General features: G+C 42.9%; 1 protein-coding gene across 4 annotated transcripts in view; it reads left to right on the top strand.

Moving 5' to 3' along the window:
* TCF20 (transcription factor 20) overlaps positions 1-26,809 on the top strand; it is a 107,407-nt gene that overhangs the window by 11,746 nt on the left and 68,852 nt on the right. For 3 of the 4 annotated variants that reach the window (XM_055253032.2, XM_055253033.2, XM_063622883.1), the window contains exon 1: positions 22,389-22,416. The exons of the other annotated variant lie outside the window; for it this stretch is intronic. The gene's annotated coding sequence lies outside the window, so the exon portion shown is untranslated. Of the gene's footprint in view, positions 1-22,388; positions 22,417-26,809 lie in introns of those variants that run through there. 4 annotated transcript variants of the gene reach the window in all.

Consider the following 26,809-nt stretch of genomic DNA (forward strand, 5'->3'; position numbering starts at 1 on the left):
TATGGAGTTACATCCTGATAAACCCATCCATCCTAAATCTAAGGTATATTTAATACACCTAGCCTACTGAAATGTCATAACCTAGCCTAGCCTTAGATGTGCTCACAACACCTACATTAGCCTATAATTGGGCAAAATCATCTAACACAAAGCCCATTTTATAATAAAAGTGTTGAATTTATTGAATACTATACTGAAAAAGTGAGAAGCAGAATGGTTGTGTGGGTACTCAAAGTAGGGTTTCTACTGAATGCTTGTCACTTTGGCACCATCCTGAAGTGAAAATCCTAAGTGTATGTGAAACCAGAGCATGCGTAAATCCTGATGAGGAGCCAGCACACAGGATGGTGTTGAAGATGCAGGAGAGTGAGAGGATGTTGGATTGAGGACATTCCTGGGGAACTCAGAATGCAGTGTGATCCCCTGTGATTGGCGTTGGGTAGTAAGAATATCCTTCTCCCACAGGAGAGCAGAGGTGCAAGCAGAGGTGTGTGGGTGAGAAGCAGGCTGCGCATGGGGCAGGAATGTAAGGAGTACTCTAGGCAGAGGATCTTCACTAGGCTCTAAGGTCCTAATAGTCAGGGCTGTGTTTTGCTTTTACAGCCCCATCATCTGCATTGTTGCCTGTCAGTGCATTGAGAAAGAATGTACCATTTTGCCTCTGAGCCTCTGCTCTCTAATACTCCTCCGTCCTTCCCATCTCTAGCCATATATTACAGTTAAAATAGAATGTGTCTGTTTCATCACAAATTTGTATATTCTTACGTGATCACCATGCCTTATTAATCTGTGTCTATGTCCTGTTCACATAATTCTATTAAAGTAATGTTGAATTTGGATTTGTTGTAGAAAATTTGCAAAGCTCTTCTAAGAGTAACTAAAATCAGTAAAGAATAGGGGAAAAAATCCAGAGAAAATACAAGCAGAAAAACCATAGCAGACAGGGTCAGATGGAATATTAGAGGTTTAGGTGAAGAACACAGAGAACCGCCTGCCCTGTAAGGAATGCTGGGTATTTCTCCTGGAGGGTTTTATTTTAATTTTTGAGACAGGGTCTTGCACTGTCACCCAGGCTGGAGTGTGGTGATACGATCATGGCTCACTGCAGCCTTGACTTCCTGGGCTCAAATGATCTTCCTGCCTCGGCCTTCTGAGTATCTGCGACTACAGGCGCATGCTACCACACCCTGCTAATTTTATTTATTTTCTTTTGTAGAGATTGGGGTCTCTCTATGTTGACCAGGCTGATTTTGAACTCCTGGCCTCAAGCAATCTTCCTGCCTAGGCCTTCCAAAGTGCTGGGATTACAGGCATGAGCCACTGTGCCTGGCCCCTGGAGAGTTTTAGAACAATAAAATAGTTACTCCATGGCAGAACTGTAGAGAACATGCCTGCCAGATTCCAGCCAGATGACTCCTATAAATGCAACATACAGTCAGTGTAAATGAACCTAAACAGATTTACCAGTACCTGTACATCACTAAACAGATGTAAATGAAAAGGTACACTATGCATTGAACTTAATGCTACTTTTTTGGTTTTTTTTTTCTAGTAGATGTGAGTTTAAATATAGTAGGAATAGGATTTTCATCTTCTCTTGTTGAAAGTCTTTGGAAGTGGATTTAAGTTCTAGCATATTCAATAGGAGAAATTTGAGCTGGAATGAAGGACATCACAGCCTGCATAATTTGTTAAATGTCTCTTTAAAAAAAAAAAAACTTTGCTACATTGGCTAGCGCATGTGCTGAAAGTTGGCTTCCCCTAAAGATAAGGGACACAGGCCAAATGAAGCCTATGGGAATGAAACACATCATAGAAAATAAAAGAAAAAAGAACATTTCTGTTCAGCCAAGTAGTTGCTAAGTAGTTGCCATGCTAGGCACACACACACAAAAATCAAATAAAACACTTCTCTTTTCCTTAGAGTTCAGGGTCTGTGGGAGAGTCCAATATGGAAAATTAACATTTATCAAACCTATGAACGATTGATAAGGCTGTAATAGTGGTGTAGCTGGAGTGCTGGGGAGAACTAGGCAAGAAGCTGTTCCTCCTGATCAAGTATGGGAAGAATATTGGAGAAGCCTGTAGAGGAGGAAGCATTTGGGTAGACCTTGAAGGATAGACCAGAGACACAGAGAGACAGGCAGACAGAGAAGAGAGAGGGAGAGAGAGAGAGAAAGTGGAAGAGTGGGGAAAGAGCATTCCTAAGAGAGGTCTTTTGGGAACCAAGGCTCAAAAGTATGTAGCATATTATCAATCAAACCCTGGGCTCTTAGGCTAAGGGCCTAGAGATGACAGAGAGGGGAAGGTCAGAAGGGAGCATGGGCCTAATAGTATGAGAGCAAGGTGGGAATAGCTTTGAACCTGGGGCTAGGGTACTTGAGTCTCATAAATGGAACAAAGTTTTGTGAAGAGAGGTGTGAATACATGGTTGGGGGCGTTGTTCTGACTGAGGAGGGATGGTGGTGGGAAGGAGAGGGGAGGGCCAGAAACAGATGATGAATTGATCATTTTGGCCTCTTACCGTTCAGATTTTCTAATGGCCAAAACCCTAGTCTGCATAAGAAGGATCTGTAAAATTTAGCAATTGGTTTAAATAAAATGGATTTACAGGAAATTTTGGCATCAACCTATTTTGATTCCAAAACAGGTCGGCAAGGATATTTTATTTACCCAAACCTTTATAATAATAAATAATGTGAATTATTTTTTTCTTTTGAGATGGAGTCTCACTCTGTTGCCAGGCTGGAGTGCAGTGGCGTGATCTCAGCTCACGGCAGTCTCCTCCTCCCGGGTTCAAGTGATTCCCCTGCCTTAGTCTCCCAAGTAGCTGGGACTACAGGCACGCACCACCACGCCCAGCTAATTTTTTTGTATTTTTAGTAGAGACAGGGTTTCGCCATGTTGGTCAGGATGGTCTCGATTTCCTGACCTTGTGATCCGCCTGCCTCAGCCTCCCAAAGTGCTGGGATTACAGGCATGAGCCACCACGCCCAGCCAACAATGTGAATATTTTTATGTAAACAAAAAATTCCAAGGGCCAGGACTTGTTCTAAACATTTGACAAAAAAGTTAGGAGATAGTGTTATTACCTCTGTTTTTCAAACGAGAAAACTGAATCACAGAGGTTGAGTGACTTGCCCAAGGTCACCCAACTATTAAGTAGCAGAGCCAGGATTGGGAATTGGGAAAAACTCTCACCTCTAATCATGTTTTTCCTCTACCTTTTTTTTTTTTGGAGATGGAGTCTCACTCTGTCGCCCAGGCTGGAGTGCAGTGGTGCCATCTCTTCTCACTGCAAGCTCTGCCTCCCAGGTTCACGCCATTCTCCTGCCTCAGCCTCCCGAGTAGTTGGGACTGCAGGTGCCTGCCACCACCCCTGGCTAATTTTTGTATTTTTAGTAGAGAAGGGGTTTCACTGTGTTGGCAAAGATATTCTCGATCTCCTGACCCTATGATCTCCCCGTCACGGCCTCTCAAAGTGCTGGGACCAGCTCCTTTTGGATTTTTATGGAAGTTTCCTGATGTCATTATTTCTTCTCCCAGAGTGTAGGGCTGGATGCCCTCTGAGGAGGGTCTTAAGAGCCACGGTCTGAAAGGTGGGAAAGGATTAGAGTCCTGCCTTAGGGCAGGTGAATGGAGGACAGGTGAGAGATTCTGTTTCCCCAGGCCTTAACATACCCAATATTATAACAAAAGACTGTTACAAGGGCTGGACAAAACCTAGTATATATCATAACACCACAGGCACCCTGGCTGTGGACTCTGTGCGCTTAACCTGTACCCTGTGTGAATCTGTTTGATTTAAATGAGCTGGAATATAACTTGCAGGATAAGTTTGTGGCCATTTGAAGAGGAAGAGTTTAGTTTTGGATTATAGAAACAAAGAAAAAGAAAGTGGAGTGGAGCCGCGAAGTACTATCCTGGGATCTACCTGGGAGAATAGTGTGCTGTGTGAGGGCAAGGACTTGTCTGTTGCCCATCATATTCCCAGCATCTAGAACAGTGCTTGATATGTAGCTAATGCTTAGCAGATATTTTTGAGTGAATCAATAAATGAAATAAAGTTTCGCTGCCAGCTCTCAAAGGAATATGCTGTGGAAGCTTCAGTTACTTTTTTGTTTTTTTTTGAAAGAGTTTCTCTCTTATTGCCCAGGCTGGAGTGCAATGGCACGATCTCGGCTGACCGAAACCTCTGCCTCCTGGGTTCAAGCAATTTTCCTGCCGCAGCCTCCCAAGTAGCTGGGATTACAGGCATACACCACTACGCCCGGCTAATTTTGTATTTTTAGTAGAGACAGGGTTTCTCCACGTTGGTCAGGCTGGTCTCAAACTCCCAACCTCCAGGTGATCCTCCCGCCTGGCCTCTGAAAGTGCTGGGATTACGGGCATGAGCCACCACGCCCGGCCTCTTCAGTTACTTTTTTCTCTTTGGTTCATGGTTCAGGATCCTTTCTGAATTAATAAATTTATTACTTGTTTTTACTGAACTTATTTTGTTCAGCTTTTCAAGGAATGCCAGTTCACTCTACTGTTTTCAGGGTTTTTAAAAAATCAACTTGCTTTCAAAATCAAAATATTAGATTTTAACATTCCAGCATAAATATTTTTATATAAATAAAACTTTTGTTGATGCTTTTGGTATTTCATATGCCTATATTTAAAGTGTAAATCTTGAAAATATTACTAAGGAATTGGAATTGACATCTAATTATAGTAGTTGAGATAATATATTTTTCAACAGACCAAGCATTATCTCTACTTTTTTTATATATATATTTTGATACCGGCCCATCCTGTATCTGTTGAAGAAGCTTTCTTAGTGATTCGTTAGGAAATTCTCTCCCTGGAACCCAGTGACAGTACAACTCAAGTAGCGTCTCTACTAATGTAAAGTCACAACACTGATCATGTAGAACTCATGTATCTGATTTCATTAGCAAATTAGTAGATGGTATAGGTTTCTAAGGAAGAGTGAACTAATGCATTCTTTCTGCTTTAGTTTACATTAAATCATTAGGGAATAGGGAAATAGGAAATTTTTTCTTTTGCCACTTACAAATGAATAAAGCCTTAGTTTTTGTTTTGTTGTTTTTTTTCCTATGGCCCCCGTCACTTGAAGGCCTTAGTTTTATAAACCAATATTTTGCTTCTCTTATTGACCCTGATTCGGTTTATTAGCCTTTTATTAAAATATATACTACATACTTTATAATATTTTTGTTAAACATTTGACTCTACTAAATTAAATATGTGAAAAAATCTCACTATAACAGTATTTTTATTCTAGAGTTAAAATGATTGTATGAAAATAGTTATTTTTGTTGAAATAGTTATATATAGGGATAATTATATACGTTTAAAAATGCCAAGATTGTTACTCTAGTGTTTTAGTTAAAGCTTTTAAAGGCCGGGCACGGTGGCTCACGCCTGTAATTCCAACATTTTGGGAGGCCGAGGTGGGCGGAGCATGCAGATCATGAGGTCAGGAAATTAAAACCGTCCTGGCCAACAAGGTGAAGCACCGTCTCTACTAAAAATACAAAAATTAGCTGGGCGTGGTGGCGCGTGCCTGTAATCCCAGCTACTTGGGAGGCTGAGGCGGGAGAATCGCTTAAACCTGGGAGGTGGAGGTTGCAGTGAGTCGAGATTGTGCCACTGTACTCCAGCCTGGCGACAGAGCTGGACTCAGTCTCCAAAGCTTTTAAAACTGTCTTGTGTGTGGATAAAGGTGATTTTTAAGAATATTTTATAAAATATTACCCAAGTTTATGTTTGTAGATGTTAGCTCTCCCAACCAAAGACTTCTTGAATATTTGTTTCAGATGGGTTTAGGCCATAATTCTGAAAGAGTTCTTTTTTTTTTTTTTTTCTTTCTTTTTTTTTTCTTTTGAGATGGACTTTCGCTCTGTTGCCCAGACTGGAGTGCAGTGGTGCGATCTCGGCTCACTGCAACCTCCGTCTCTTGGGTTCAAGTGATTCTCCTGCCTGAGCCTCCCAAGTAGCTGGGATTATAGGTGCGTGCCACCACACCTGGCTAATTTTTTTGTATTTTTAGTAGAGACAGGGTTTCGCCATGTTGGCCAGGCTGGTCTCAAACTTCTGACCTCAGGTGATCTCCCCACCTCAGCCTCCCGAAGTGCTGGGATTACAGGCATGAGCCACTGCACCTGGCCTAGAAGACACAGTTCTTGAGGCCATAATCCCAAATACTGAAATCCCAAAATATCGAAATCCAAAAAATATTCTGGAAAAAATAATTTTAAAAAATTATTTAAAAGATTCTTATTTGGGCCAGGTGCGGTGGCTCACCCCTGTAATCCCAGCACGTTGAGAGGCCTAGGTGGGCAGATGACTTGAGCTCAGGAGTTTGAGGCCAGCCTGGCCAACATGGCAAAACCCTGTCTCTACTAAAAATACAAAAATTAGCCAGGCATGGTTGCATGTGCCTGTAGTCCCCGCTACTCAGGATGCTGAGGCACAAGAATCACTTGAACATGGGAGGCGGAAGTTGCAGTGAGCTGAGATCATGCCAGTCTGTACTCCAACCTGGGTGACAGAGCGAGATTCTGTCTCAAAAAAAAAAGACTTGTTTGGCCAGGTACAGGGTCTCATACCTGTAATCTCAGTATTTTGAGAAGCCAAGGTGGGCAGATTGCTTGAGCCCAGGAGTTCAAGATCAGCCTGGGCAACGTGGAGAAACCCTGTCTCTACAAAAAAAAAAAAAAAATACAAAAATTAGCAAGCTAGCATGCACCTATAGTCCAGCTACTTGGGAGACTGAGGTGGGAGGATCTCTTGGGTCTGGGAGGCGGAGGTTGTAGTGAGCTGTGAAGGTGCTGCCTGGGCAACAGAGCAAGACTTTGTCTTCAATAAACAACAACAACAACAAAACCACTTATTTACATTTTTTAAAGGGGATTTATTTGAGGAACAAAAAATGGCAACACTTCATAGACCACTTAATATAGTTTGGATATGTGTCCCTGCCCAAATCTCATGTTGAATTGTAATCCCCAATATTGGAAGTGGAGGCTGGTAGGAGGTGATTGGATTATGTGGGTGGATTTTTCATGAATGGTTTAGTATCATCCCCTTGATGCTGTCCTTGAGACAGTGAGCGACTTCTCGCGAGATCTGGCTGTTTAAAAGTGTGGCACCTCACTCTCTTGCTCCGTCCTCATCATGTGATGTGCCTGTTCCCCCTTTGCCTTCTGCCATGATTGGAAGCTTCCTGAGGCCTTCCTGGAAGCAGATGCCACTGTGCCTCCTGTACAGCCTGCAGAACTGTAAGCCAATTAAATCTCTTTTCTTGTAAGTATTCCTTTATAGCGATGCAGGAACAGCCTAGTACACCACTTTACACAATAAAATAGTAACAAATGTATTTTGGAAGTTTAATCACTCAGTATACTAACCGTAGTTGCATGGGTGTTATGTAACTGGTCCTCTGAAATACCATGATGGACAAACTAGGTCTTTTGATGAGGTAGTAAAAACAAGGATGGCTCATCACTGTATGTGCAGTCTCCTGAAGAGCAGAGATACTGTTGAATTTTATCTTTCACAAAAACAGATCTAGAAAAAGGACATCTCATTTATTGAAGGTTCAACTTTTTTTTTTTTTTTGAGATGGAGTTTCACCGTTGTTGCCGAGGCTGGAGTGCAATGGCGCGGTCTCAGCTCACTGCAACCTTTGTCTCCTGGGTTCAGGCAATTTTCCTGCTTCAGCCTTCCAAGTAGCTGGGATTACAGGTGCCCCGCCACCATGCCTGGCTGATTTTTGTATTTTTAGTAGAGACAGGATTTCACTGTGTTGTCTAGGCTGGTCTCGAACTCCTGACCTTGGGTGATCTGCCTGCCTTGGCCTCACAGGTGCTGGGATTACAGATGTGAGCCACCGTGCCTGGCCAGTTTCAACTTTTTTTAAACAGACCGTAGTCTAGCTATGTTGCCCATGCTGGAGTGCAGTGACTATTCACAGGCATGATCATAGTGCACTTCAGCCTCAAACTTCTGGCCTCAAGTGATCCTCCTACCTCAGCCTCCCTAGTAGCCGGGACTACAGGTGCTCCACCACACCTGGCTTCCACATTTTTATGTACACAGCCAGAGCTTACACATGAAGTCAGTGTTGTGATAGTGCACTTCTGTGGAGTTCAGTTTGCAAAAAAAAATGCATAGAATTAATTAGAACTCTCTAAAAGTCTCTACACAATTTATACCTCCAGTATTAGAAATGATGTGAAGATAAAATATATAGCATAGCAAATTGGCACTACGTGTGAAGGAGCAGAAATCATACACCATTGAATTATTTGGCAGGGGAGATTTCTTGTATTTTTTGCCTGTATTTTCACTTCTGCGATCTTCAAAACACTTGCTTCAGTTTTATTTGCAAAGTGGTTGTGATCCACAAATTTTATAAGTATATACTGTCTATTTGAAAGTCTGATTATTGCCTGGCCATTGCAATTTCTGCTTTTGCAGCACCAGTGATAATTAGCTTTTAAACTTTTATCTTTTGCCGTTAAGTAGCCTTGTACACTTAACAGAGCCATTTTGCGAGGGAAGAGTTTCACAGATCTCTTCAACTGTGCTGTAAAGAATAAAGAGAGCAGAAATGATACTCAGCTTTCCCAACACCAAATCTGTATTAGTCAGGGTTCTCTAGGGAGACAGAACCAATAGGATATGTGTATAGATATATGAGGGAATTTATTAGGGGAATTGTCTCATATAATTAATGGTGGCTGAGAAGTCCCATGACAGATCGTCTGCAGGCTTGAGACCCTGGGATGCCAGTAGCATACCTCAGTCCAAATCCAAAGGCCTCAGAACCAGGGAAACTAATGGTGTTATCTCTTGGTCCAAGGTCAAAAAGTCTCAGAACTCAGGGGGCCACTGGTTAAGTCCTGGAGTCCAAAGGCTGGCAAGCCTGGAGTTCTGATGTCCAAGGCAGCAGAAGAAAAGTCTGTCCCAGCTCTCGGCAATTCACCTTCTGTGTACTCTCTGGGCTCCTGGCTGATTGGATGGTACCCACCAACATAGAGGGCTTTCCTTGCCTACTCAGACTCGCACACTAATCTCTGAAAACATCCTCACAGACACACATACAACACAGTGCTTTACCAGGTTTCTAGGTGTTGCTGTCAAGTCGATAGCTAAAATTAAGTCCACAAATCTATCCTTGGCAACTTGGTGTACCCATAGGCATCTCCTTCAACCGTACTTAATTTCCAAATAATGACAATAGCAAGGTCATAATTCTACCTAGCATGGTGTAACTATTGTGTACAACCAAAACTATGCAAATCCCCTGCCCCAAAATTTGGCTTTTGGGATTTCATCATTTGGGATTTTAATCTTTTGGGGTTATGGTTTTAAACATTAGGGATTTTTAGACTTTAGTCTTTTGAGATTTTAACATTCAGGATTACGGCATTTGGGATTATGATTGGTACTGATTGCAGACAGTTTTTGCTAAATCTAGTGTTTAGATATAGCAGCAAAATAATTTCTATGTATATTTAATCACTGATCTAGTAAATCAGTAGTTAATATTTACAGATCCCTTACCCAGTACCAGGCACAGTGCACATTTTATATTAATTATTTAATTCTCTCAATAACCCAATAAAGTCAGTATTTTATCTGTAAAATGGGGATAAAGAAACAGACTGAAGAGAGATTCATTCATTTGGAAGAAGTTCCTCAGCCACCAAGTGATAGAGCCAGGGCTGGCAGGCAGCTCTATGTGACTTCAAAACCTGTTTCTCCCTTTTAGTGTAAAATGTATACTTTGCAAAAATGTACACCATGTGGCTGCTGCTTTCTCCCCACGCTGACAGGCCTTCCCTGCCCACCTGAGCCCAGGCAGCCCCCACATGAGTACGTGCTCTCTCTCTGCCCCGTTCTCCCTTCACAGCATTTATCTGACAGTCTTGTCTTGTATCTGTTTCCTTCACAAAATGTAAGCATCATGGGATGGAAACTTTGCCTACTCCATCTCTGTCTGCATCCATGTTTCCTAGAGTAGTGCCTGGCACACAGTAGGAGCCAACATATTTGTTATAAAGGCTGTGAACCCAGAAGGTTATATCAGTCCACAATATTCACTTTTTAAATCGCTTGTGTAGAACAGACTATTAATTTTTTCTTTCTAGTTAGCGATTTTAAGTGAGGAAATTGAAGAGAGGTGTCTTGAAGAGATGCGGAGGAACCAGTCAAGTAGGAGACAGGTCAAGGCTTGTGGAAGTAGAGATTGGCAGTGGTTTGAATGAGCATGGTGCTGGACCTGCCTGAGCTCTTGTAGCTTCGTGAATAGTAACCCTTCTTCCCCAGTCCCTGGTCTAGTGTCTTTGCAACTACTGCCAGAAAATCTGAAAGGTAGCTCTTGTCGTATCCTTTTCATTTGTGTACTGAGTTAAATTTAGACACCTTGCCTTGGTCTTCAGGGTTCCATGGTAGGACCCTGCCCTGCCTCTCCAGCCCCATCTCCTGGTTTCCCCACTCGTATCCTCTGCTGCAGCTCGGTGTCCCCAGAGGTGCCTCTATTTCCAGGTCTGGGTCCGTGTCCTCTTTTCTGTTCTCCATCTTATTTTTATTTATTTATTTTTTTTTGAGATGGAGTCTCGCTCTGTCACCCAGGCTGGAGTGCAGTGGCACCATCTCGGCTCACTACAAGCTCCGCCTCCCGGGTTCATGCCATTCTCCTGCCTCAGCCTCCTGAGTAGCTGGGATTACAGGCGCCCTCCACCACGCCAAGCAAATTCTTACGTTTTTAGTAGAGATGGGGTTTCACCATGTTGACCAGGCTGGTCTCTAACTCCTGACCTCAGGTGATCCACCTCCCTCGGCCTCCCAAAGTGCTGGGATCACAGGCATGAGCCACCGCGTGCAGCCTGTTCTCCATCTTTTGAGATACTTATATTTCAAGGCCTTTCTCAAATGTTACTTTTCTCCATGAAATCTAACATTCCCTTAACTGGATGTTTCCTTCATGACGTTTGTAATTTTCTGGTGCACCTTTAATCTTTGCTTTTTGCTTTTTATTATACCTTTCTTTTTTTCCTTTTTTATTTTTTGAGACGGAGTCTTGCTCTGTCCCCCAGGCTGGAGTGCAGTGGCGCAATCTCGGCTCACTGCAACCCCTGCCTCCCGAATTCAAGCGATTCTCCTGCATCAGCCTCCTGAGTAGCTGGGATTACAGGCACCCGCCACCACGCCTGGCTAATTTTTGTATTTTTAGTAGGGACAGCATTTCACCATGTTGGCCAGGCTGGTCTCAAACTCCTGATCTCGTGATCTGCCCGCCTCAACCTCCCAAAATGCTGGGATTACAGGCATGAGCCACCCTGCCCGGCCTATTATACCTCCTTCCCCAGTCCTCCCTGAGGGCAAGATTATGGTATTGGTACTTGCCGTATCCTCTACGGTACATTGAACACATGAACAAACAATCATTTTAGAGGCAGAGAAAAACATGTAGGAAAAAAAGTCAAACAATGATATTTAGTTTTGGTGTAGGGAAGACTTGTCCTTTTCCGAGGATTAGTTTTGGTGGTTGGGAACCTTTTTGAAGCCGGGAGAAACTATGTAGGTAAAGAATTAAGTATATTGAGGCCAGGCCTGGTGATTCATGCCTGTATCCCAGCACTTTGGGAGGCCGAAGCGGGTGGGTCACTTGAGGTGAGGTAAAGAGTTCAAGACCAGCCTGGCCAACATGGTGAAACCGTGTCTCTACTAAAAATACGAAAGTTAGCTGGGTGTGGTAGCATGCGCCTGTAATGCCAGCTACACGGAGGCTGAGGTAAGAGAATCACTTGAACCTGGGAGGTGGAGGTTGCAGTGAGCCAAGATCATGCCAGTGCACTCCAGCCTGGGTGACAGAGACTCTTATCTCAGGAAAAAAAAAAAAAAAAAAAAAAAAAAGCATATTGGGTCTAGTATTTTAGAGTAGAAGAAAAGAAACCAAATGGGGAAACGACTGAGAAGCACCATTTTTCAGAGTTTGGGGATGAGTCCTAGTACTTGTCCTCAGGGTGTTCAACAGTATTGTGTGGGAAACAGACAACTAGATCATTGATAATACATTGTAAAAATTTGACCATAGAGCTGGCTGTGGTGGCTCATGCCTGTAATTCCATCTATTCAGATGCTGAGGTGGGAGGATTGCTTGAGGCGGGAGTTGGAGACCAGTCTGGGCAACGTAGTGAGACCTCCTCTCCAAAAAATACATAAATAAAATTTAAAAATAAAATTGGCCATAGAGAGGGAAAGGCGCTAGAAAACATTGGTTAATTCCACCAAAGCTTAGTAAAAGCTAGTGATCTTAGCAAAATCAAGGTCCTGAGCAGGTGGGCAGAAAGGTTGGCATCGTGCTGGAGGAAGCTGTCTTAGGGTGAGTGAATACATGAATTGTCTTGACCCCCTTAAAAGGGCATTGCAGAAGGTATCACAAGAATGTTTTAGAAAGATGATGGTGAAAGGTTAGTTTTTAGTACTTGGACTCAGTTCTTAAAGGAGAAGTAGGTCAGTGTTCAAAGAAACAATATTTAATTTAGTGTTAGAAACCTCCCATGTTTTTGCAGGGCCGAGATGAATAGCCATGGGAATGAGATATGAGTAAAGGAGGCTGGACACAGTAGTTGACGTCTACAATGGGATGCTAGGTGGGAGGATCACTGGAACCCAGGTGTTGGAGACCAGCCTGGGCAGCATAGTGATACCTCGTCTCTACAAAATTAAAAATAGCTGGGCATAGTGGTGCGTCTCAGCTACAAAGAGGGAAAAAAGGAATAAGGGAGATAACTAAAGGGGAAGACTATGTAATGAATTACTCGCTCTTGCATGTCCTAGGTTCTTCTCAGTTATACCTTTTTAGAGATTTTTTTTCTTTTTCTTTTCTGAGACTGGATCCGGCCCTGTTGCCCAGGCTGGAGTGCAGTGGCATGATCACGGCTCACTGCAATCTCCGCCTCCCAGGCTGAAGCGAATCTCGTGTCTCAACCACCGCAATAGCTGGGATTACAGGTGTGCACCACCATGCCCAGCTAATTTTGGTATTTTTTTTTTGTAGAGATGGGGTTTCACCATGTTGTCCAGGCTGGTCTTGAACTCCTGAACTCAAGTGATCCTCCTGCCTCAGCCTCCCAAAGTGTTGGGATTACAGGTGTGAGCCACTGCGCCCAGCCAGATTTTTTTAAATTGATATGAAATTCACGTGACAAAATAATTTTTTTTTTTTTTTTTTTTTGAGACGGAGTCTCGCTCTGTCGCCCAGGCTGGAGTGCAGTGGCGCGATCTCGGCTCACTGCAAGCTCCACCTCCCGGGTTCACGCCATTGTCCTAGCCTCAGCCTCCCGAGTAGCTGGGACTACAGGCGCCCGCCACCACGCCCAGCTAATTTTTCTGTATTTTTAGTAGAGACGGGGTTTCACTGTGTTAGCCAGGATGGTCTCAATCTCCTGACCACGTGATTCGCCCGCCTCGGCCTCCCAAAGTGCTGGGATTACAGGCTTGAGCCACCGTGCCTGGCCAACAAAATCATTTTTAAGTGAACACTTGAGTGGCATTTACTGCATTCACAATGTGTGCACCCATGACAACCTGTATCTAGTCCCAAAATAAAACTGCTACCTATTAAGCAGTTACTCCCCTTGCCCTCTTCTCCCAGTCCTTTGCAACCACCAATCTGCTTTGTGTCTTTAGATTTACTTATTTTGGATATTTCATTAGATAGAATTGTACGATATGTGACCTTTCATGTCTGACTTATTTCACTTCGTGCGTAGTGTTTTGAGATTTATCTACATTGAATTGTGTATGAGCACTTCATTCCTTTTCATGGCTGAATAAATATTCAGTTTTATGTATATACCACAATCTGTTCATCCGTTCGTCTGCTGATGGACATTTCAGTTGTTTCCACCTTTTGGCTATTTTGAATAGTGCTGTTATGAACATGTGTGTATATCTGTTTGTTTGGATACCTGTTTTCACTTACTTTGAGTATATACCTAGGAGTGGAGTTGATGGATCATGATAATTCTGTATTCAGCTTTTTGAAGAACCACCAGACTTTTTCACAGTGGCTGGATATTTTATATTCCCACGTGTGGCCCAGGCTGGAGTGCAGTGGCGTGATCGTGGATCACTACAGGCTTCACTCACTGGGCTTGAGCAATTCTCTTGCCTCAGCCTCCCAAATAGCTGGGACTACAGGTGTGTGCCACCATGCCTGTCTAATTTTTGTATTTTTAGAGACAGGGTCTCACCATGTTGGCTAGGCTGGTCTCCTAACTCCTGGCTTCAAGTGATCCAGTGTGCCTGGCCCCCACCAGCAATATGTGAGGGTTCCAGTCTCTCCACATCATCACCAACACTTGTAATTTTTTGTTTTCCTTCCTATAGCCATCCTACTGGGTATGAAGTGCTATCTCATTGTGGTTTGTTTTTCCTGATACATTAACTTTTTAAGAAAAATGTTAGTAGACTTTATTTCTTAGAGCAGTTTTAGGTTTACAGAAAAAATGAGCAATAAGAGAGTTTCTGTTTACCCTCCCTCAATCCAACCATAGGTTCCACTATTACTAATATATTAATGTGGTGCATTTGCTACACTTGATCTACAGTATTGATACTTTATTATTAACTCAAGTCCAGTTCATATTTGACCTTTTTTTGTTTGTTTTTGAGAGGGAGTCTTGCCCTGTCGCCCAGGCTGGAGTGCAGTGGTATGATCTCGGCTCACTGCAACCTCTACCTCCAGGGTTCAAGCGATTCTCCTGCCTCAGCCTTCTGAGTAGCTGGGATTACAGGCACCCACCACCATGCTTGGCTAATTTTTGTATTTTTAGTAGAGACAGGGTTTCGCTGTGTTGACCAGGCTGGTCTCAAATTCCTGACATCAAGTGATCAGTCCACCTCAGCCTCCCAAAGTGCTGAGATTACAGGCGTGAGCCACCATGCCTGACCGTTTTTTTTTTTTTTTTTTTTTTTTTTTTTGAAGACAGCGTCTCGCTCTGTCACCTAAGCTGAAGTGCAGTGGTGCGATCTCCACTCACTGCAACCTCCGCCTCCTGGGTTGAAGTGATTCTTCTGCCTCAGTCTCCCGTGTAGCTGGGATTACAGGTGCCCACCACCACCCTTGGCCAAGTTTTTTTTTATTTGGGGTTTCGCCGTGTTGGCCAGGCTGATCTTGAACTCCTGACCTCAGGTGATCCGCCTGCCTCAGCCTCCCAAAGTGCTGGGATTATAGGCGTGAGCCACCTCGCCTGGCCGGGTAGAGAGATCTTTACAGTTGAAAATACCTCTTGTAAATCCTTGACTTTGAGCTCCTCACGTGCTGAGAGTGTTATAAGTTTGTCTATATAGTATACCCTATGATAACCCCTAGTATGACCACAATAGACATTTAACTGTTGTGGTACTATACTAACAGAACAGGTTCATGTTATTTTTGGAAGACATTCTAGATAATAGAGACCATCTGTTTTGTATTCACCAAGATTCTTGATTCTTTGGTGATATCTCTTATTTGTTCTGGAAAATTCCCAATACTTCTCCTCACTTATTGCCTTGCCTCCATTCCCTTCTCATTCTAAGAGTCCAACCATACAAGGATATGTTCAACCTTGTAGTCACCCTTTCTTCTGTGATTTCTTTTTTTGAGATGAAGTCTCGCTCTGTCGCCCAGGCTGGAGTGCAGTGGTGTGATTTCGGCTCACTGCAACCTCCGCCTCCTGGGTTCAAGTGATTCTTCTGCCTCGGCCTCCCGAGTAGCTGGGACTACAGGCACGTATCACCACGCCTGGCTAATTTTTTGTATTTTTAGTAGACACGGGATTTCACTGTGTTAGCCAGCATGGTCTTGATCTCCTGACCTCCTGATCTGCCTGCCTAAGCCTCCTAAAGTGCTGGGATTAAATAGCATCCATTACAAGTGTTTTTTTTTTTCTTTTCTGTTTTTCATTCTAGGTAGATTACTTTGACCTGTTTTCAGTTAATCAGTCTTCTCTTTGACTAATCTGCGTTTTTTTTTGAGACAAGAGTCTCACTCTTTCGCCCAGGCTGGGGTGCAGTGCAGTGGCATGATCTTGGCTGTCACTGCACCCTCCGCCTCCCGGGTTCAAGCAGTTCTTGTGCCTTAGCCTCTCGAGTAGCTGGGACCACAGGTGTGTGCCCCTCCACCCGGCCAATTTTTGTGCTTTTAGTAGAGATGGAGTTTCACCAGGATGGCCAAGCTGGTCTTGAACTCCTGGCCTCAAGTGAGCCACCTGTCCCAGCCTCCCAAAGTGCTGGAATTACAAGTGTGAGCCACCACGCCCAGCTGATTAATCTGCTTTTAATTTAATAACTCAATGGATAGTTCTTACCAATATCTTACTGTATTTTTCAGTTGTGATTCAAGTCAGCTACGTTGTTTTTTATGGATTCCTGTTCCCTGCTGAATTTTTCAAACTTCACTTTTATTTCCTAGAACATACTAAATGTAGTTCTTTTATAGTCTCCTGATATCGCCAGTATTTGGAGTTCCTTTGGATCTATAACTGCCTCTCATGGTTCTTACTCATGGTACTTTGTTCATATGTTTGTGTGCTGGACATGGTATTTGAAAAATTGTTTATAGAAATAGAGGCTTTGCGTGTGATGTCTTTTTCCAGGTGACTGGCGGCACTAGCCAACGAGGATCATTTTAATACAAGTTGAAGCCCAGGCGCGGTGGCTAAGGCCTGTAATCCCAGAGCGCTTTGGGAGACTGAGGCAGGCAGATCACCTGAGGTCAGGAGTTCGAGACCAGCCTGGCCAACATGGTGAAACCCCCTCCTTACTAAAAATACAAAAATTAGCCGGGCATGATGGCGGGTGCCTGTAATCCCAGCTACTTGGGAGGCTGAGGCAGGAGAGTCGTGTGAACCCAGGAGGCGGAGGTCTCAGTGAACTGAGATGGCGCCACTGCACTCCAGCCTGGGGGACAGAGCAAGACTGTGTCTCAGAAAAAAAAAAAGTTGAAGATTTGAGTTTTTTATGAACTATCCAGATGGTTTGAAGCTGAGTCCACGGGAGGGCTTATTTACTTCTACTTCAGTCTTACTCCTAGGATGCAGCCCTATGGGGCCTCAGTTCACAGGTTCGCTGGGGTGAGGAGCACGTTACTGAGTTACGAGTTATAAGTTATCTCCTATGCAAGACCTTGGAGTGAGCCAGGCACTTTCTGGGCCTCCACTGGCAAATCAACAAATGCCCCCAGGTCTTGCCTCTTTCTTTGGATTTCCATCTTTTTCAGGATATTAATCTGGTAATATCTCACTATCTTGTTAGATTTTTGTTACTTTTGGAAAGATGTGTATATATATATTGTATTCAGTTTTTTGTCCAGTTACTTAGTCCATATTACTGTAAACAGAAAACAAGGTCTTATTTTCATGGACTCATGTTAATTCTAACATTAACCTTGAAACAAGTGACCATATGGTGAGAGATACTGTTACACTGTATTATTGTTTATGTCTCTGTGTGACACTGTTAAGATGCCTGAATTGTTTGGGTAAACCAGGTGGTGTTGGTTGGTGGGTGCCTTAAGACTCACTATCTAGAGCATGATCTCTGCAGCCAGTTGCCTGATTTTTGAATCCTAGCTCTGCCACTTGTTTGCAATGTGACCTCAAGCAAATAACTATTCTGCCTCTGTTTCGTTGTCTAGAAAATGGAAATAATAATTGTACCTACCTCGTGGGTGGTTGTGCCAGTTAAATTAGTTCATAACTAAAGCTTTTAGAACATTGCCAGACTTACAGTAATCATTAGATAAATTTTAGCTATTATTATTACCACCTAGAAGCTTTGGAAATACAGGGATACCTCATTTTATTGCATTCTACTTTATTGTACTTCACAGATATTGTGGGATTTTTTTGTTTTATAAATCGAAGGTTTGTGGCAACCCTGCATTGAGCAAGTCTGAGTCTGTTGGTGCCAATTTTTCAACAGCATGTGTTCACTTTGTGTCTTCGTGTCACATTTTGGTAATTCTCCCAATATTTTAAACATTTTGTTTATTTTATTTATTTTTGAGTCGGAGTCTCGTTCTGTCTCCCAGAGCTGCACTGGAGTTGCAGTGGCGCCATCTCAGCTCACTACAACCTCCACCACCTGGATTCCAGCGATTCTCCCCCTCAGCCTCCTGAGTAGCTGGGATTACAGGTGTGTGCCACCATGCCTGGCTAATATTTTTATTTTTAGTAGAGGTGGGGTTTCACCGTGTTGGCCAGACTGGTCTGGAACTCCTAACCTGAAGTGATCTGCCTGCCTCGGCCTCCCAAAGTGCTGGGATTACAGGCGTGAGCCACCACACCTGGCCCACATATTTTAAACTTTTTTTTTTTCTGAGATAGATTTTCGCTCTTGTTCCCCAGGCTAGAGTGCAATGGTGCGATTTTGGCTCACTGCATTCTCCGCCTCCTGGGTTCAAGTGATTCTCCTGCCTCAGCCTCCTGAGTAGCTGGGATTCCAGGTGTGCGCCACCACGCCCTGCTAATTTTGTATTTTTAGTAGAGATGGGGTTTCTCTGTATTGGCCAGGCTGGTCTCAAACTCCTGACCTCAGACGATCCACCCGCTTTGGCCTCCCAAAGTGCTGGGATTATAGGCGTGAGCCACTGCGCTCATCCTTAAACTTTTAAAATTGTTACCTGTCATGAAAATCTGTGATCAGTGATCGTCGATGTTACTTTTTTTTCTTCTTTGAGATGGAGTCTCGCTCTGTCGCCCAAGCTGGAGTGCAGTGGCGCAATTTCAGCTCACTGCAAGCTCCGCCTCCTGGGTTCACGCCACTCTCCTTACTCAGCCTCCTGAGTAGCTGGGACTACAGGCGCCCGCCATCACGCCGGGCTAATTTTTTTGTGTTTTTAGTAGAGACGGGGTTTCACCGTGTTAGCCAGGTTGGTCTTGATCTCCTGACCTCATGATCCGCCCGCCTCGGCCTCCCAAAGTGCTGGGATTACAGGCATGAGCCACCGCGCCTGGCCTGATGTTACTTTTGTAATTGTTTTGGAGCACCACAAAGCACTCCCATATAATACAGCGAACTTAATTTATACATGTTGTGTATAGATGTGTGTTCAGACTGCTGCCAACTGGGTGTTCCTCCATCTCACCACCTCCTCAGGTCTCTCTATGTTACCTCGGACACAACAGTATTGAAGTTAGGTCAGTTAATAACCTGATCGTGACCATTAAGTGTTCAAGTGAAAGGAAGAATTGCACATCTCTCACTTTTAAATCAGAAGCTAGAAATGATTGTTTAGTGAGGAAGGCATGTCAAAAGCCAGGATAGGCTGAATACTAGGCCTCTTGCACCAAACATGTAGCCAAGTTATGAATGCAAGAAAAGGTTCTTGAAGAAAATTAAAAGTACAACTCCAGTGAACACATGAATGAGAAGAAAACGAAACAGCTTATTGCTGATATGGACAAAGTTTTAGTGACCCACATAGAAAATCCAACCAGCCACAACATTCCCTTAAGCCAGAGCATAATCCCAGAGCAAGACTTTAACTCTTTTCACTTCTGTGAAGGCTGAAAAAGGTAAGAAGCTGCAGAAGTGAAGTTTGAAGCTAGCACAGATTGATTCCTGAAGTTCTTTTTTTTTTTTTTTTTTTTTTTTTGAGACGGAGTCTCACTCTGTTGCCCAGGCTGGAGTGCAGTGGCACGATCTCGGCTCACTGCAAGCTCCGCCTCCCGGGTTCACGCCATTCTCCTGCCTCAGCCTCTCCGAGTAGCTGGGACTACAGGCGCCCGCCACCACGCCCGGCTAATTTTTTGATACTTTTAGTAGAGACGGGGTTTCACCGTGGTCTCGATCTCCTGACCTCGTGATCCGCCCGCCTCGGCCTCCCAAAGTGCTGGGATTACAAGCGTGAGCCACTGCGCCCGGCCAGATTCCTGAAGTTCTTGAAGCCATCTCTGTAACATTAAAATGCAAGTTGAAGCAGCAAGTGCTAATGTAGAAGCTGTAGCAAGTTATCTAGAAGATGTAGCCAAGATTACTGATGAAGGTGGCTATATTGAACAGATATTCAGTGTAGCCTTATGTCAGAAGAAGATGCCATTTAGGACTTGCATAATTAGGATAAATCAGTGCCTGGCTTCAAAAGACAGGCTGACTGTTATTAGGAGCTGGTGTAGCTGGTGAATTTAGGTTGATGCTGGTGCTCATTTACCATTCTAATAATTCTAGGGCCCATAAATTTATGCTAAATCTACTCTGCCTGTGCTCTGTCAGTGGATCAACAAAACCTAGATGACAGCACATCTGTTTACAGCATGGTTTAATGAATATTTTAAGGCCACTGTTGAGATCTACTACTCAGAAAAGATTTCTTTCAAAATATTACTTCTTGACAGTGCACCTGGTCACCTAAGAGCTCTGATGGAAATGTACAAGGAGATAAATGTTGTTTTCATGCTTGCTAACACAGCATCTATTCTGTAGCCCCTGGATCAAGGAATCATTTTGACTTTCAAGTCTTATTTAAGAAATATGTTTCATAAGGCTCTAGGTGCTATACATAATAATTCCTCTAGTGGGTCTGGGCAGAGTGAATTGAAAACCTTTTGGAAAGGATTTACCATTCTAAATGCCATTAAGAACATTTGTGATTCATGGGAGGAGGTCAGTACATGAACAGGAGTTTTGGAAGATGATGATTCCAGCCCTCATGGATGACTTTGAGGGGTTCAGGACTTCAGTGGAGGCAGGAACTGCAGATGTGGTAGAAATAGCAAGAGAACTCGAATTAAAAGTGGAGCCTGAAGATGTAACTGGATTGCTGTAATCTCATGATAAAACTTGAACAGATGAGAGTTGCTTCTTATGGATGAGCAAAGAAAGTGATTTATTGAGATGGAATCTACTCCTGATGAAGATGCCGTGAACATTGTTGAAATGCCAATGAAAGATTTAGAATATTACATAAACGTAGTTGATTAAGCAGTGGCGGGGATGAAGAGAACTGACTGCAATTTTGAAAGAAGTTCTACTGTGCGTAAAATGCTATCAAACAGTTTGGCATGCTATAGAAAAATCTCTTCTGAAAGGAAGAGCCAGTTGATGCATCAGACTTCATTGTTGTGTTATTTGAAAAAATTTGCCACAGCCACCTCAACCTTCAGCAGCCACCACCCTAATTAGTCAACAGCCATCAACATGGAGGCAAGACCCTCCACCAGCAAAAAGATAAGGACTCCCCTGAAGGTTCAGATGACTGTTAGCATTTTTTAACAATAAAGTATTTTTTAAATTAAGGTAGGTACATTGTCTTTTAGACACAATACCATTTCACACTTAGTAGACTGAAGTGTAGTGTACACATATAAAAGTTAATATGTGCTAGAAAACCAGAAAATTTGTGTGACTTGCTTTATTGCCATGGTCTGGAACCAAACCCACAATACCTGCAATGTTATGCTTGTGGCTGATTTTTCGTAGAATGTTTGTGTCTCTGCCTTTTTTTATTTTCAAAATTCAGGATTGCAGGTGACTCTCCATTGGCTTATTTCAGAATGACTGGGGTTAGGGTGTTTGCTAATTGCATGCCAGTGGTCAGGGAAGGAGGGAAAACTCTTGCACTTTAGAGGCCATCTGCCTCCAAGTAGAGCTCCAACTGTAAGGCCACTGTCCCTCTGTGGGGAGGGTGGGGATTGGTCTTGTGGCTTATAGTTCTTGCCATATAGATTAAGAATGCGCTCTGTCGGCATTCTTCATTGTGAATTAGAGGATTGATGAGGATTTAACCCTGCTGTGATTTCTATGAATGGACTGTAGATCCCAGGGTGTGGGATCTTTCCTAATTTGAGAATGACAAAAATTAGCTGTCACAGAGTGCTGTTACACCAATTGGTAGTTATTTATTGTGTTTTTTAGGGTTTATTTTGTTTGTTTGATAACTAACCTCTTTTCCATTTTTTTCTTGTTGTCTTTTACTTGTTTTTTTTTGTTTGTTTTTTTTTTTGAAGTGGAATCTCACTGTCACCCAGGCTGGAGTGTGCAGTGGTGAGATCTCGGCTCACTGCAACCTCTGCCTACTGGGTACAAGCAAGTGATTCTCGGATTACAGGTGCTTGCCACCATGCCCAGTTAATTTTTGTATTTTTAGTAGAGACGGTTTCACCGTGTTGGCCAGGCTGGTCTTGAACTCCTGACCTCAAGTGATCTGCCCGCCTCGGCCTCCCAAAGTGCTGGGATTACAGGCGTGAGCCACCATGTCTGGTGTCTTTTGCTTATTTTATTATTGGTTCAAGTTTTTACCTGAGAGAGGGAAAGAGGGTGGTAATTCTAATAGTGATAATTTTAATTTACATGGTACTTATCTGTTTGCAGACTTATTGTGGGACATTCCTGTGCGGTGGCAAGGTAGGTTAACTCCACTTTTGCAGATGAAGAATGTGAGACATGTGGGTTAAATAACTTGCCCAAGTCACAGAACAAATGGCAAAACTAGGAAGTATTTAGATTTCCTAATTCTAAATGTAGTACTTTTTCCAACAGATGACCCAGGAGAATCAATAGAAAACAAATTTAATAGTGGAAGCAATTGTAGCTACAAATAAAATTGTATTTTTTGTTCATTTTGTTTACTAAAATAAAATCCTATTTCTAGATGATTTTCTAAACATGTTTTTCTTGGTCTCTTTCTTCAAGTCATTTAGTTTGACTCTAGGTAAGATAGTACTACTCAGTGTTCTTTCTGTCACTTTAGGAGAGAGATGGTGTGCACCAGTTGATACCCAATGTTCCCTTGTTCTTCTCCCTGATATTACATCAGAGAAGTCCCCAGTTGAGAAGGGGAGAGGAAAGTTTAATGGTTACTGTCCCTCAAATCTCTTGGGAAAGATGGTAAACCGCTGTCAGGAGTAGTTTTCTTTTGTCTCAGTGTCTGTTATATTTATACATGGCACCCTCCTTAACATAGTTATGGCTTGCACCCTAAAATAAGGTCTAGAGCTACAGACATTTACAAAGTTGTTTTTTTTTTCTTTTTTTTTTTTTTGAGACAGAGTGTCACTCTGTTGGCCAGGCTGGAGTGCAGTGGCACGATCTCGGCTCACTGCAACCTCTGTCTCCCTGGCTCAAGCAATTCTCCTGCCTCAGCCTCCCGAGTATGTGGGACTACAGGCATGCACCACTATGCCTGGCTAATTCTTGTATTTTTTTTAGTAGAGGTGGGGTTTCACCATGTTGGCCAGGCTGGTCTTGAACTCCTGACCTCGTGATCCGCCTGCCCTGCCCTCCAAAAGTTCTGGGATTTACAGGCGTGAGCCACTGCACCCGGTACAAAGTTCTTATGCTACTGAAATAATCTTTTTGTTTCTTTAAGGTTTTCTGACCCTAAATTAATTTGCTAATTCTTGATGCTCTTCTTGGATACTTAGATGTAACTATTTCACCTTAGTTTGGAGTTAGCATTTTGATGTTTTCAATATATTTGAAATAATCCTGCAAACTATTTTTTGGTTTGGGCTTTTAAGTGGGACGCTCAATCTTCAGAAGGACTTTTAGCTTATGGACACTTAAAAAAAAGCAAGAACTAGCACATTATTTCTTGTATTTTGGAATTGTGGTGAGTTTGAGGCAACAGCGGAAGTGTAGAGTGTGTTGACTCACCTCCGCTCCTCCTAACTCCTGTGTTCATTTCACAGGAATTAATCGTCCAGACAATATTCCTCCCATGCCTGCATCCCCAGCCATATGGAGAGGACCCCATAAACTGTAAAAAGGTCCACTGGCTTTTATCTGGAGGGGACTAAACCCATAGAACTCGGTTCTGCTTTTTGCTTCATTTGACAGGTTGACCTATGGTGTTGGTACCTCCAGTAAAATCAAGTCTAAATGCTTTGGTTGACTGTATTTCTCATTGCTTTGCTCAGGAAGGCCAAGGACGCATTAAGATCCGTTTGTCCCCTCGTATACTTTCTTTCTAAGGTTGTTAGCCAGCACTTTTGTTTTACAGTGTGTTGTTGTTTGGACTCGACTTCTGCTCATAAATTCAGATGTGGTCAGTTGTTAAGAGCATTTTGAATTTTAAACGTGTCTGTTTCACTGGTTTTGTGTCTCCATGTTTATGTATATGGAAAGTAACTTTTCATAATTTTACGTTTTGTTTGTACTAAAGTGCTTTTTTTCAAGGGTTAGAGGCATTGAAAGTAATTTTTAAAACTCTAAAGAAACCTTTTTATTCTCATTGCTTACATTTTTAATAACAAGTTAGGTAGCTTTTATTCTTTAGAAGTGGGATTTATTATGTAAAGCCACTTTTTGGAAGAGGTGAAAATTAACCTGCGTTTCCTTACGCCTCAATGAGAGGTGAGGTTCAGAGCAGAGAATGAGGGTAGGGATTATGGAAACCCTTTCTTGGTATTAATTTTCCTCACAGATTAAAACTTTTGGTCCTCATCTGTTATCTTTACATTTGTCAGAGAATTTATATTGTCAACTTAATTCACCCAGTGTTTGAATGCTTGCTCTGTGCGTGGCAGTAGGAGAATTAAGGTCCCACACTGTGGGGGAAATAGAAGGGTAGATAACTCTGGTAATGCTTATCATGGTTTGTGTTCAAGGAAGGTGTTGAGGGAAAAGTGGAATTTGCACTGGACTTGAAAGGTGACTGGTATGTCAGCAAAGCTGGTATTATTCAGGCAGAAGGACCAGGCTGAACAAAGGAAAAGGTGCAGAAGGTCCCTGCTGGGTGTGCTGGGAATACACAGAACGTTGCTAAGAGCAGTAGAAGTTAGGGCACATTCCTTATTAGTCCCAGCCTGTCTTCTTCACTGACTGGCTGTATAACCTTATGAGAGTTACTAAACTTTCTGAGCCTTTGTTTCCTCATCTGCAGAATGGCTAGTTACTGCATAATAGTTAAGATAAAATGAGACTATAATATATTGCATTGCAGTTGGGTGTGATGGCTCACACCTGTAATTCTAGCACTTTGGGAGGCCGAGGCAGGTGGATCACTTGAAGTCAGGAGTTCGAGACCAGTCTGGCCAACATGGTGAAAACCTCGCCTCTACTAAAAATACAAAAATTAGCCGGGTATTGTGGCACAAGCCTGTAATCTCAGCTACTTGGGAGGCTGAGGCAGGAGAATTGCTTGAACCAGGGAGGCGGAGGCTGCAGTGAGCTGAGATTGCACCACTGCACTCCAGCCTGGACGACAGAGGGGGAGACTCTGTCTCAAAACAAAAAATATTGCATTGCACATAATTTAAACACTCAATAAAAGTAGTTGCAATTATTAAGTTTTTCTTTTAAATTTTATTTATTGTTTTAAAATTAACATGTTGGTCAAACTAGTTTTTTTTTTTTTTTTCTTTTTGGAGACGGAGTCTTGCTCTGTTGCCCAGGCTGGAGCTCAGTGGTGCCATCTTGGTTGACTGCAAGCTCCGCCTCCTGGGTTCATGCCATTCTCCTGCCTCAGCCTCCCGGGTTGCTGGGACCACAGGCGCCCGCCACCACGCCATGCTAATTTTTTTGCATTTTTTTTTAGTAGAGACGGGGTTTCACCGTGTTAGACAGGATGGTCTCGATCTCCCGACCTCGTGATGCGCGTGTCTCAGCCTCCCAAAGTGGGATTACAGACGTAAGCCACTGTGCCCGGCCGATCAAACTAGTTTCTGGAAGATGACTATACCCTGTAATCCCACCCCCAAAACATCTGTTGTCAGCAGTTCAATGAATATCAGTCTTTTTAATTTTCATCTCTGCGCACCTTTGGTGCTGGTGGTACGTTGTTTTTTTGTTTTGGTACAATCATGCCTCAGTTAACAACAGAATATTTCTAAGAAGCACGTCATTGAGTGATTTTTGTCATTTTTCTAACATCTTAGGATGTACTTACACACACCTAGCCTGGGTGTAGCCGACTGCCCATCTAGGCTATGTGGTATAGCCTATTGCTCCTAGGCTACAAAGCTGTACCGCATGTTACTGTACTGAATGCTGTAGGCAATTGTGAAAGAATGGTAAGTATTTATGTATCTGCATATATCTAAACATAGAGAAGGTACAGTGAAAATAAGGTATAAAAGATAAGGAAGTTGCTCTTGGTGAGTCAGTGAGTGAATGGTGAGTGAAAGTGAAGGCCCAGGACGTTACTGCACACTGCTGTAGATGTATAAACACTGTACCTTTGGGCTACACTAAATTTATTTTTAAAAGTTTTCTTGTTTTGATATTATTAACCTTAGATTACTGTCCTTTTTTTTTTTTTTTTTTTTTTTTTGAGACAGAGTCTCGCTCTGTCGCCCAGGCTGGAATGCGGTGGCTTGATCTCAGCTCACTGCAAGCTCCGCCTCCCAGGTTCACCCCATTCTTCTGCCTCAGTCTCCTGAGTAGCTGGGACTACAGGCGCCCGCCACCACACCTGGCTAATTTTTTGTATTTTTAGTAGAGACGGTGTTTCACCATGTTAGCCAGGATGGTCTTGACCTTGTGATCCACCTGCCTCGGCCTCTCAAAATGCTGGGATTACAGGCGTGAGCCACTGGTGCCCGGCCAGATTACTGTAACTTTTTTACTTTAAAAACTTTATAAAAAATTTGTAACCTTTTGACTCTTGTAATAACACTTAGCTTAAACCACAAACACATTGTGCAGCTGTTCAAAAATATTTTCTGTCATTGTGTTATTCTATAAACTTTTTTCTTTTATGATGATTATTAATTACTTTTAGAGATAAAGTCTTACTCTGTTCCAGGCTGGAGTGCAGTGGTACAGTCATAGCTCCCTGTAACCTCAAACTGCTGGA

This window comes from Symphalangus syndactylus, chromosome 18 (genome assembly GCF_028878055.3).
Source record: "Symphalangus syndactylus isolate Jambi chromosome 18, NHGRI_mSymSyn1-v2.1_pri, whole genome shotgun sequence".
NCBI lineage: Eukaryota > Metazoa > Chordata > Mammalia > Primates > Hylobatidae > Symphalangus > Symphalangus syndactylus.